We start from the raw sequence: 14450 nt of genomic DNA on the forward strand, positions 1-14450 counted from the left end.
TTTTGGAGAGTGAATCAAATATTTGACTTAATTTAACTCAAATATTATCGACCGGTCGTCTTGAGTAGCCACACAAACAAAGTGGTAAGCTATAATCAGTTAAAAACCCAAAAGGTTGGTAGTGGTTAAAACTGCAAACTATTTCTACTGGTTGTTCTTCCAGATGTTTTTTTCACTTAACTAAATGTAATGCTGTATTTAAATCTGTATCAAACTGTTTGCTTGTATATCCTGAATAACATTTATACATATATGATATGTGAACCCCAGTTTCTTCATTGAGTGGCTATTATGTACAGACGACTGAATGAAGTTCTGGAAAGGATTGATTCTTACTCTAATGCGCGAATACGCGCATGCACACACACGCACGCACACACGCACACACACACACACACACACACACACACACACACACACACACACACACAGTCTCAAACACACACATTCTCTACCAGACACACACACTCACATTCTCTCTATCTCACACACACACACACACACACGCACACACACACCCGCGCACATTCCCACATAAAAAAACACACATTCTCTCACACACAAACACACACTCACACACTGTCTAACACACACACATTCTCTCACAGACACACACACACACACACACGCGCACACACACACACACACACAAGTACACACAAACAGAAGCAACCCCCCCCCACACACACACACACACACACACTCACACACTGTCTAACACACACACATACACACACACACACACACACACACACACACACCAACGTCTCTCCTTATCTCTTAGCACTCTTGAAGGTTCTTCGTTGCATCCGAGGCGTTCAAGGACAGAGGGACCTTCTCCGGCCAAGGTGTGTGTGTGTGTGTGTGTGTGTGTGTGTGTGTGTGTGTGTGAGAGAGAGAGAATGTTTGCGTGTTTGAGAATGTGTGCGTGTGTTTCTACATGTATTTTTATTTGTGTGTATGTGTATTTTTGTGTGTGTGTGTGTGAGAGAGAAAATTTTTGCGTGTTTGAGAATGTGTGCGTGTGTTTCTACATGTATGTTTATTTGTGTGTATGTGTATTTTTGTGTGTGTGTGAGAGAGAAAATGTTTGCGTGTGTGAGAATGTGTGCGTGTGTTTCTGCATGTATGTTTATTTGTGTGCATTTGTATTTTTGTGTGTGTGTGTGTGTCTGTGTACACCACTGGATAGGAAACAATGCCCTGTTGAGGAGTCAAGGCTGCGTGTCAGAAGGGCTCAGTTGTAACACAATGTGCTATTCAGCACAGTACTGGAGCTTACTGCCAAAGTACAGGCACCCTCTAGTCCCACCAGACCGGTGAACGGGAACAGGTCCTATACCATGGCAAGAGGTTAGGTCCAATCCTACGCTGTGTAGCATATCAGTGTTTACAACCTCCTCACACACGGTCCAACTCCACACACACTCAATTGCTACGGTATGGGTTCATTTACATATTTTTACTTTTTTATTGGGACGCTACTTATTTTATTTATTTTTCATGCCAATAAAGCTCTTTCATTTGATGGGTAAGGAAAAAGTAGGGGAGAGGGAATTTATTTTCATAATAAAAAAAATGTTTCTTGGTTAAAAAAGAACAGCAGATGGCGCCGTTTACACATTTCAGAGAAAAAAAAGACACTTGCTTCCATACGCGTAAGCTGACACCCGACAGAGCACCCAGTACCGGGGCCTGGCGATAGGGGGCCTGAATAGAATAAAGTGAAATAAAATAGTGTACAATAATCCATCCATGCTACACACCACCTAGGGGGCTTTCAATGGGCTCCTCCAGACAAAGAACACAAGGGTGATGATGATAGAAATTCGGTTTACTGTTAAAGTGTCAGTAAATGAACATCATAATGGTGGTGCTGTATGCTGCATGCAGGGGATCTCTCCCTGAGTGTGTGCAGTGATGGCTGGTCTAACCTGTGCACGCCGATTACTCAATGAGCAACAGGTGTCCAGAGTCCAATGAGACTCCAACCAGCCATCATCCACACACACTCCATAATCTGTACATTTAAAAAATACATCGAAAATTATAAAAGGGGACACTAAATAGAATGGAAGAGAAATATAGAGAATGGGGGATATTTTATAACTTCGGCAAAGGTGGGGGGGGAAATTAAGACAAGTTAAAGACATAGTCGCCTACTAATGACCCCGGACAGTGATTTATAAATGTAGTGTCTGTCTGTCTGTCTGTCTGTCTGTCTGTCTGTCTGTCTGTCTGTCTGTCTGTCTCGCTCTCGCTCGCTCTCTCTCTCTCTCTCTCTCTCTCTCTCTCTCTCTTTGTCTGTCTGTCTGTCTGTCTGTCTGTCTGTCTGTCTGTCTGTCTGTCTGTCTGTCTGTCTGTCTGTCTGTCTGTCTGTCTGTCTCTCTCTCTCTCTCTTTAAGAACAGAGCTCTTATAAACCTTGATTGCATTGAGGTGTGACAGCTCCATCTCTTCCTGAAAGTCTCTTGCTGTTAATTCAGCGTAGCGCTGCATCAGAAGCACTTAGTTCAGTCTGAGACCAACCTCTAACCCTCTGTACTGAAACATAATGAAGGCTTCTTCAGTCTGGACCTGCAGAATACTGGGAACTGGAATAATTCCTCCCGTGTGTGCGCGCGCGTGTGTGTGTGTGTGTGTGTCCTTCCATTTGGGTGTGGACAGGCATATCTGTGCGCAAGGTTGTGTGAGTGTGTGTGTTTGTGTGCGTGTGAGTGTTTTGGATTGTGTTTGTGAGTGTACATGTGTATAGCCAACAGAGAATGTGTGCTTGCACTTGACCCTGTCATACATCCATATCTCTGCCTGTGTGCGTGTGTGTGTGCGTGTGTGTGTGCGGGTGTGTGTGAGATAAGAGATGGGACGCGTGCGTGGGGGCAGATGATAGCAACACATCGCCATGACGACACGGCAGCAGCTTGAGCAGAAGAATCATGTCTATGCCTATATTAATGTGTGTGTGTGTGTGTGTGTGTGTGACATCATTGATATGTGATGCTACAGCTTTGTGTATGGATGAATGTGGGTGGGTGTTACTATTACTTTGTGTGTGTGTGTGTGTGTGTGTGTGTGTGTGTGTATTGGTTTCGGCGGAAGGGAGATGGTATCTAGGGTCGTTTATGTGGAAATCCCCCCCCCCCCCCCCGTCCCCCCCCCCGTCCCATGAGAAGTTCATCTGCGTTTTAACACACACACGTTCACACGTTCTGTCATGAAGCTCCTTCCTCCCCATCCGTTTCTCCTCCTCCTCCTCCTCCTCCTTCCTCTCCCTTCGTATCTTGTCCCCTGCTCTTCCTCCTCTCTCCTCACTGCTCCTCCTTCCCCCCCACCTCCTCTTCCTCGTGCCTGGTCTTAGTAATTAAGTTTTGGTCTCTAAGAAGCTAAATATATGACAGGGTCTGCAGCAGCATTTAATGCAATAAGTGTGCCAAATACACAAACACACACACACACACACACACACACAACCACACACATACACACACAGAGGAAGAATACCAGGAATTGATTGAGGAGGTGTGTATACGTAGAAACTCTTCCCACACTATTATATTACTACTGTGTGTGGGCACACAAGGGAGCGTGCCTGTGTGTGTGATGGTGTGTGCGTGTGCATGTGCATATTGAGGGCTGTGTGTGTGGCGTCCGTGTATGTGTGTGTTGGGGTTCCAGGGTTTGACCAGAGGCCCCGGGGGTCTGTGGGGGCCACGGCATCGATGCCAGGACTGAGCTGAGACAGACGGTACTGGAATCCCCAACGTCACAGAGCGTCACGCCTCTAATACCATAACAGACGCTGAGAGAGAGAGAGAGAGCGAGAGAGAGAGAGAGAGACGGAGTGGAAGACAGACAGAAAGATAGAGACAGACAGAGAGACAGATGGAGAGACTGACAGACGAAACAGGCCGAAAGACATATACACACGCACACAAAGATCCTTTAGTAATCCCATTCCCAGATATATAGATTCAGTACTTATTGCATTATATATACGTGGAAAATAATATATCCTATAATAGTTTCTGTGTGACTCAAGAGCTCCATCTCCTGAAGGCTCGAGGCGTGAATACTACATGTGTCGGGGCGCGTTCCGGAATCACGATGCGGGAATCGTGGGTTTGGGGTGATGAATTATTCTGAGAAAGATTTGGAGAGGCAGTCTCTCTGTTTCTGATTCCCATCCTCACGTCAGAGGCCGTTTCTCTGGAACTGGGAATGTTCCTCAAACGTAGAGGAATATTCTGAAGAATTACGTCAGATGTCAGAGGACCAAAACTGTACTGGAAAATAAGTGTGACCTGTGCAATCTGATTTTCGTGAACATTACAACTTAACTTTAGACTATTTTTACCCCTATTGTGTTTCCATTGTTGCTATCGGTTAGTTTATTAACAGTTCTGTATTTGTTGATGTTTCATTTCATCATGTGACGCAGCCATCACATCTGCTATGCAAAGCGCCATCGAAACAATAACAGAACATAAATACTTAAAGTTTATTTTTGGTCTAATGCCAAAGTCAATGTTTTAATAAAAGTGAGTTTTCAATAAAACTCATGTGTGTGTGATGGATGGAGAGAGAGAGAGAGAGAGAGAGAGGGAGAGAGAGAGGGAGGGAGAGAGAGAGAGAGAGAGTATCACACGGGGAGTCGGGGGGAGTCGGCGTTTGCATGGTTTAAATTAGCCAGTGCTTCCGAGTTACTTTCCTCCCTTCATGACGCCGTGGTCACAGTACGACGCACTCATTGGACGGCTCTGTTTCACACCGGTGACATGACGATGATGATGATGATAATGATGATGATGATGATCATAGGTTCTTCATCAGGAAGGTTTCTTCTTGTGGGGAGAATATATAACAGGATGCTGGTAATAGCCCAGACGCTACCGTGTGTGTGTGTGTGTGTGTGTGTTTGAATGTGTGAATGTGTGTATGCATGTGTGTGTGTGTGTGCGAATATGTTTGTATATGTGTGTGTGTGTGTGTGTTTGTGTGGAGAGGGTTATTTATTAGTGTGTGTATATGTGGGTTGGTTATGTGTGAGTGTATGTGTTAGTGTGTGTGTGTGTGTATTTATGTGTGTGTGTGTGTGTGTGTGTGTGTGCGTGTCTGTGTGTGTGTGTGCAATAATGTTTGTATATGTGTGTGTATGTGTGGGGAGGGTCAGGTATTAGTGTGTGTGGGTGTGTTTATATATGTGGGGTGGTTATGCGTGAGTGTATGTTTGCATGTTTGTGTGTGTATATGTTTGTGTGGGTGTGTGTGTGTGCGAGCAGCAGACCTTAGCTCCATATAGCCGTTAGTGCGTGCTATGACTGACGACTTCGAATAGCAGATGGCGTTACACAGGGTCACAGTTAGCCTCAGTCTGCCTGACAGCCTGATAACTCACACTCATGCACACACACACACACACACACACACACACACATACACACACACACACACACACTCACTCAAGCACTCACACACGAGTGTGTGTGTACAAATACATTTCCATCATCATTGCTCCATCTCAGGCACAGAATAGCCCAACTCGTTTAAACTGGTTATAGAAACGCATCATCATCATCATCATCATTTACATTTACATTTACATTTAGGGCATTTAGCAGACGCTTTTATCATCATCATCATCATCATCATCATCATCATCAACATCAACATCAACATGAACTTCATCATCATCATCATCATCCGTGTCAGAGAGCAAGCAGTGAGGAATGAAGAATTAATGATAGTTATGATACTTAGATATGATAGCTATGATAATGAATGGAAGAAAACAATTGTTTATAAAACCAGCCATCTTCAACACATTAATAACAATGATGTTTATCCTCACAATCCTCCTTCTCCTCCTCCTCATCATCTGCCTCCTTCTCCTCTCCCTCCTCCTCCCCCTCCTCCTCCTCCTCCTCCTCCTCCTCCTCCTCCTCATCATCGCCGTCCCCATCATCCTTCTCCCCCTCCTCCTCCTCCTCCTCCTCATCAACTGCCTCCTCCTTCTCCTCCTCCTCCTCCTCCTCCTCCTTCTCCTCCTCCTCATCATCGCCATCCCCATCTTCCTCCTCCTCCTCCTCATCAACTGCCTCCTCCTTCTCCTCCTCCTCCTCCTCCTCTTTCTCCTCCTCTTCATCATCGCCGTCCCCATCTTCCTCCTCTTCCTCCTCCTCCTCCTCCTCCTCATCAACTGCCTCCTCCTTCTCCTCCTCCTCCTCCTCCTCCTCATCATCGCCGTCTCCATCTTCCACCTCCTCCCCCTCCTCCTCCTCATCAACAACACCTTGCCGGTGTCTCCCCATGCTAGCCCCAACCCGCCTGCTGTTGATGGCGTTGTGATGTAGCGCTTGTGACGTAGCGTTGTGACGTAGACGCTGACACTCGCCCACTCCTCCGTCTCGACACCTTTGAACGTTGACACCATGGGATCAACATCTGCCTCTGACGAGGAGCAGGATGTCCAGGGCCGTAGCACCAAATTCTGGGCCCTGTATACCAGAGGTACTGATGCCCCCCCCGAATTCCCCCTACCAGCCCCCTGGGCAGAACTGTTGACGGGGGCCCCCCTCTGCCTTGGGCCCCCTCACAAACAACTGTGTAACTTATACCCGCAGTCAGGCGGCTCTGAGGGGGTCTGATCTGGAGACGGGAGGAGGGGTGGTGGAGACGGGAGGAGGTGGGGGTGGTGGAGACGGGAGGGAGGGTGGGGGAGAGGTGGTGTGACACCATCAAGGACGACCATGACCTGTTCCAGTGACACAGGCCTGATATAACCTTTTATATGAGTCTGTTACATGATGAATTAAATGTAATCATGTTTCCATGCAATGATATAATTTGATAAAATAAATGTAATATAATGTTTTAATATGAGCCTGAAATATAATGAATATATATATATATATATATATATATATATATATATATATATATATATATATATAAAATCATGTATCAATCTAAGAATACAACAGAAATATAATTAAATGTTATATATTCTTTCAATATACTGGTAAATATTAAATATGTAAAATAATATATTGTTTCAATATTCTACCGTTATAAAGATGTTTCAGTTTAAATATAATATAATAAGAATTGAATATAATATGTTGTAAAGTGCTAACATGATTAAATAGCATGTAGTCTTAATATACCCTTATCACAGAGTTGCCATCAAAGATGGATTGCATGTGCCGCTGACAACTCTAGTATGGGTCAGCCAGCTAAAACCGTCAGCCAATCACAGCCCTCGGCCAATTACAACAATGATTGCTCATAGTGTGACAGGTGTGCAGCCTTACCCAGCCCCAGAGTCCAATCAGTCTCACCTGGGCCAGGTGAGGCTGCTTCAACCAGCCCTCATCCCACTCCCAGGTACACTTACAACACAAAACAAACACACACATCGTTGTTATGCTAATGCTCATCATCATCATCATCATCATCATCATCATCATCATCCTCTCATCTAATTCCAAGTGAATCATATATTATAAACACTTTATTGTCTCGCATATCAATGTTTATCATAATATATACTGCTAACATTGGACTTCCCAAACGGAGAAAAGACTAGACGGATAACGGACAAACAGAACCATCTAGAACAGCCCTTCAGGGTACCTAGGCTACCACAGTCTCAATGTACGGCCAAATATATAAACGTAAAAAAACTAATATATTCTCCCGGGGCGACACTTAATGTCAACAATGTCTAGGTTGACATTACTGTCCCAGGTCACTCCGTCCCAGACTGCGCCGGGACGGAGTGACCTGGGACAGTAATGTCTATCCCAGAATAATGTTTTGCAGCTCGCTCTGTTTACTGTCCTTGGACGCTCGAACTGATGCCCTCGCAATTAAGGTGAGGAGGAGGATGATGGTGATGATGGTGGGCATGAAGATGGTGGTGATGTTGGCAACGATGATGATGATGATGATGATGATGATGATGATGATGATGATGATGGACAATAGGACCTAACTCCTCAGACAGACCCGTGTTTGTATGCTGGTACTGTTTGTGGGAGAACAGAGGTTTCTGTTTAGGTGGGAGGAACTTGTATGATTAGGTGTGTGTATGTGTGTGTGTGCGCGCGTGTGTGTGTGTGTGCCTGTGTGTCTGTGTGTGTGTGTGTTTGTCTATTATCCTGCAACATTAAATGTGTCATGATGCACTAGAGGTGTTGAACTCTCCAACAGCCTGGGATCTATGTCACAAGAGTGCTGTTAACACCCCGAAGACGACAGCAGTAGCACCTCTTCAACCAAGCTGCTGGTATTTGTGTGAATGGGGACTTGTAGGTGAGAATGTGTGTTTGTGTGTGTGTTTGAGTTCATGAATTCTGTGTGTGTGTCTCTATTTGTCTATCTGCCTTTACGTGTGTGTGTGTGCGTATCTTAATAAATTCTGTGTGTGTGTCTCTCATTGTCTATCTGTCTTTACGTGTGTGTGTGTGTGTGTGTCTGTGTATGTGTTTGTGTGTGTATCTTTGTCTATCTGTCTTCATATGTGTGTGCGTGTATTTGTGTGTGTGTATCTTTGTCTATCTTCTTTGTGTGTGTGTGTGTGTATGTGTGCGTGTGTGTGTGTGTATTTTTGTCTATCTGTCTTTATGTGTGTGTCTCTCATTGTCTATCTGTCTTTAAGTGGGTGTGTGTGTGTAGCTTTGTCTATCTGTCTTTACGTGTGTGTGTGTGTGTGTGTCTCTCTCTCTCTCTCTTTGTTTATCTGTCTTTAAGTGTGTGTGTGTGTATGTCTGTGTGTGTGTGTGTATTTTTGTCTATCTGTCTTTACGTGTGTGTGTGTGGGGGGGGTGGGTGTGTGTGTAGCTTTGTTTATCTGTCTTTAAGTGTGTGTGTGTGTGTGTGTATCTTTGTCTATCTGTCTTTATGTGTGTGTGTGTAAGTGTGTGTGTAAGTGTGTGTGTGTGTAAGTGTGTGTGTGTGTGTGTGTATGTATGTGTGTGTGTGTGTGAGTGTGTGTGTAAGCGTGTGTGTGTGTGTGTGTGTGTGTGTGTGTGCGTGTGCATGTGTGTGTCTCTGTGTGTGTGTTATGTAGGCAGCAGAGGTCAGAAGAGGAACACACACGTCATTGTGTGCGGTTCACTGAGACAAGAGTGACCTTCTGTCCCCTCAGACATAGTCAGGCACGCACCATCTGATATCGCCAAGTATTCATTTCTCCTTGGCCAACATCACAACCACCCAATCAGCAGTTACCTCAAAACCGACCAATCAGCAGCGAGTGCTGTTATGATGTCACCGTTTTGAATCGCCCGCTTCCCAGATCTGTTAGCTAGCTTGCAGCTGTGCCCAGTGCGACCTCCTGCCTACCAAACATTCTGAATTTCTGCACTTTCTGCTCGTGCGTGCAAACGATAAGTTAAGCAAATATCATACAGACCATATGCATGTTTTTTAGCTAGTTTAGCCATCTTATTTAGCTAATTAGATTTTACCTTTGTCAGTGCAAATGTGCCTACACGAGTGTCTGATTTAAGATAGCTTTAGCTTGCCTAGCTAACTGCTCTTAGCTAACGTAGTTAGCTAACATAGCTAGCTAGCTTAAGTTACCAAACTGCATTAAATACTTTGATTACATACAGTGCATATTAGTGTGATTGATGTTGGTGCAAAGCCTGATTTTAGCTAGCTTTATTATACGGCTCTTCATAATGCAAGTAAAACGTTTGTTGTCCCTGGTTTAACATTAGTCTTCTTGTCCCTGGCTCAAGATACAACTTGTTGTCCCTGGTTTAACATTAGACTTGTTGTTCCTGGCTCAAGATATGACTTGTTGTCCCTGTTTCGAAGATGCATTACTTTAAATACAGTGTTATAGTATAACAAAATCCTAAATGTGCAAGTAATAGGTCCAGGGGAGTCATAACTATCTGTACACAAGATATAGCCACCAGTGTACTGCCTGTGGAGAACGCCTGAAAAAAGCTTGTGTAAACCTTGGCATTGCTTACACGCGCTCAGGACGTCCATCTATAAGATTGTGCATTCTATGTACAGTATGGGCCCTATCTTGCATCCGGCGCAATTGACTTAATCACTGGCGCATGTGTCGTTGCTAGTTTGCAACTGGCGCAGAGCGTTCTTTTCCCTCCTGCGCCACGCGTCGGTAAATTAGGGAATGATCTTGCGCCCCAAGGGGCGGTTCGGCGAAACGTTCCCTGGTGCTATTCTGCAGTTTCAGAAACCACTTGCGCCACAAACCAGGAAATACCTGGTTTAAAGTCAGTGGCGCGTTGTTCAGATGCTATTTTAAGGATGCATGCATATTGTTGCTTGTGCACCTCGCGCATACACTTTGCTTCTCTTATCTACCTAGCCACACATTCTTGGTGAATTATTTGGGAAAGAACAGCTGATACAGCGGTAATAAGGTGTACTTTTAAATCAATGCATCTGCAAACACCGTACAGCAAACACATATTTTCTTGACACAGACATCGTGTACATGCCCATAACTTTTAGGATTGATGAGTATTTGATCGTGAGAAAACATTGTTTGACCGCGAGTGAGTGTTAAAAATAATGAATGAATGCGCGCGCGCATTCATTATTATTAACATTATTATAACATTATTATTTATTTTGTATGTGTAAAATAATTAATGTGTAAAATAATTAATGAATGCGGGTGCGCGTGTGTGCGTCCATCTGTTTAAACACACGCAAACTAAACACGTAACGCATAATACAGTCCATGGCAATGTATATTAACGGGGGACACATGCATATTAGGAACACAAGTCGAAAACGATAATGCATACAATACTGATAAGAAACAATGTTTATAATGTATTGCGTATATCATTAAATATAACCACAGCTACCGCATATCATATGTTATATTATATAAGTTTTCTTTGCCGAAATTTATTTGAGGACTCAGTATTTCTGAAGTTGTGGAAGAAAGCCTTATTCCATATGTGAATCAGGCCATATTATTTGGCCATAAACTGAGCCATTTAAAGTTTGAAATTCATGTGCATCTGTCTCATCGGAGACTGCAGACGCGCTGTCAAAATATCAACTCGTCAGATTCAAATGCGCTCATGGCTCTTAAAGGGGATGGGAGCTGGCACTCTCATTGGTTTATTGCACGTTACGCCCAAACCACACCTACGGGTAATTAGGCTACTTCAGACCAACCCTTTTTAGATTTGCGCCGGGCGCAAGAGTCATTTTGACGAGTCCTGAGAGTCAAAATGACTCTTGCACCGGTAAACTAGCGACATCGCCATAGAACCGGCCACAAAGCTACTTGCGCTTGGCGCTTCTCACTTGCGTTTCAGACCGTTAAAGTAGGGCCATAAGTAATGTTAAACCAGGGGCAACAAGTCTTATATTGAGCTAGGAACAACAAGTCTAATCTTGAGCCAGGAACAACAAGTCTTATCTTGAGCCAGGGCCAACAAGTCTAACGATGGAACGCAGGTCATTATTGGAAAAATACGAACTTGAATCCAACATTCTTTACAACGAATCTGAACAATGGTTTCCTAGACGTGAATCTCAAACACAAATCTGTCGCCTTGGCAGAGGTCATTAATAGTTTCAGCGTTCATTGGAAAAGAAGGACCCGTAGAACTTTGGGAAAGCCCATTCAAGTCAACGGAACGTTTTACTTGGTAAATAAGATAGCTAAACTAGCTCAAAGACATGCATATGGTCTGTATGTTATTTGCTTAACTTACCGTTTGCACGCACGCAAGCATGGCACGAGCAGAAAGTGCAGAAATTCAGAAATGCAGAATCGCTGGTAGGCACGAGGCCGCATTGTAGCTGCGAGCTAGCTAACAGTTCTGGGAGGCGGGCGATGCAAAACGGTGACGTCATAACAGCACTCGCTGCTGATTGGTCGGTTTTGAGGTAACTGCTGATTTAGTGGTTGTGATGTTGGCCCAGGAGAAATTAATACTTGGCGATATCAGATTGTGCGTCAGGCACACACGCACGCACACACACACACACACACACACACACACACACACACACACACACACACACATTCATATACAGCCAAGTTCCCTAATTTACAGTTATGCTTCAGAGAGAAAAGAGTAGAGATTGTAATGATGTGAACTAGAACATTACAGCCCTAGAGAATTAGGCATCTCAAAGAGGCAGAAGAAAGGAGGAAATTAGTTAAACTATTGCAGTGGAACAAGCTCAGTTCTTGGGATTCATGGTTGAATCATACTATTAGAGAGTAGGGAGGGGATAGGGAGTGTGCATGCGTATGTGTGTGCGTGATTGTCTCTGACCACGACATTCACACACATTCACTTGACAATAATCAAGTGAATCAAAAATAAGATAAAGGTCAGAGCAATAGTGTTATGACGAAGTGGATAAGGGATGCTTTGCGTGGAAGCAACATACGCCAATCTGGTCCTTTTAGGGAGCAATAACGTCTGAAAAGAAAAAGTGGAACGAGCACAATCCCATTCAGAATGTCACGACAGCCTGTCACTGTGGCGGGTCTGATGACAGTGTGTCGAACGGACGGCTGTCAGAGGTTTTCTCTTCCAGAGAAAAGGCTTTCCTCATGAAAGAGCGTCACTGTGCTCTGTGTCGCCAACCGTCACAGTTCTGCTCATGAGGGTGTAGCACATTGAATATCGGCCGCTCTGATTGGGGGGGACAGACACAGGCTGGAGAAACATCCTCCATCATCACTGATGTTTCCTTCCAGACATGGTTTCCCCCCGCTGAAGGACGTTGTTTATTTTCTTCCATATCTGTCTGGCTGTGCGTCTTTTCACAGAAAAGAAAAGTCAGGCAATAGCAAAAGATACGGCAAATCAAGCCAAGTGCGGAATAACTTCCTCCCACAGATATTATTCTAGCCACTATTTCTACCTACATACGTCATGCGAGGGGTCAGCCTAGCCGGTCAAACTCTGGGATCTGTGATTCTGCGGGCTCCAACTGGTCAAAGAAATAAACAATACAGACGTGAAATCCTGCAGATTGATTAATCAGCAGGGACAGGGTCATTAAGATTGATTAATGACCCAAACCTCAGAATGCCCTCTTAGCCTGGCAGAAACCACCAAAAAGCCCCAGCGTGTTTCTATCGTACACAAATGTTTTTTCCCCCAGTATGTACACACACAGCACACACGTCAGCACCCAGAGATGACTCATCGGGTGTAGAAGGAAGACGTTCTCCTGGTAGATGGGGGCAGGTGTCACCCTACCCAAGAACAGAGGAATGAACAGTATGGCCTCGTGAAAACATATAGGCAGATAAAACCCTGAGAAAGAGAAGCAATCCGGAGATGGTTGCGTTGTCCACAAGGGTAACGTGGACCTGTTTGTTCCTAAAGGGATCCGGTACATTGAGAATAGAAGAAAGGATCAAGCTGGAGGAAATTAGTCATGGTGGTTCCTGTTGTGTGGGGTTCATTTGATAGCGGCTCGGGAAAATTCAAAGTTCTGTCAAAGTTGAAGAGGTTACGCACATCTCTGAATGCCTCAGAACGAGTAACCACCACGAGGCTGTCCATAGTGGAGCGTGATTCAGAGAGAGAAAGAGAAAGTAGAAGCACTGTGACGCCGAGAAGCAGTAAGGAAGGCATCACCGACCGTGGCACAGCGTCTGGAGGCTCAGCAGACTCACACTCCTGTTGGCAGGAGATCCCACCACATATGTGGCTCTCACAGAAGACCTTATGGATATATTATGCCTTTAGTTTTTATGGACATTTATGTTATATATTTAAATATATATATAGCTATTTAGATGAATGACCAGTATATATGTTTTTATATTTATATATGGATATATATATGAATATATATAGTATATAGTAAATGAACAGGAAGATGTTATCGCCTGCTGGGCATTGCTGCCTGTCGCACCGTTTCCGGTGCCCATGGGTCAGCTGAAGGGTCATCAGCCAGAAACCACCATTCACCAACGTTTCGCTCCTTTAATTCTGGAACGTCTCCTGGTGGCGGAGCAGTGACGGGGACGTCTCCCTGTCACCCCCTGTGGCTGATAGTTGTTCTCCCCTGCTGCTGTTGTCTGGGGTTAGATGTTCTTTCCGCAATACCTATCCTTCCTCCTCAGCCAGAGCCAAAAGCTCCCTTTCTCAGCCTCCTCTGCCAGGTCCTCTGTTGCCCTCTTTAGCCTCCCCCCGGTCACTCCTGCATCCCTTAAGAGGCGTGTGGTTGACAACCCCAGAAACCCTCGGCATCCAACCTCCACTTGGTAGATGGAAGCCTTCCAGCCAGCCCCCTGGCACTAAGCAGCCAGTACAGCCAGTACCAGAGTACTTGGCCTTCTTTCGTTCGAAGGCGGCCTCAATCCCTCCCTCCTGTGGTACTGTGAGCTCGATGAGGTGCACAGATCTTGCCTTGGTTGACCACACAACTATGTCTGGTCGGAGAGATGTGGTGGTGATCTCTGTGGGG

Source organism: Pollachius pollachius, assembly GCF_949987615.1.
Source record: "Pollachius pollachius genome assembly, chromosome: 19".
In the NCBI taxonomy this organism is placed as follows: Eukaryota; Metazoa; Chordata; class Actinopteri; order Gadiformes; family Gadidae; genus Pollachius; species Pollachius pollachius.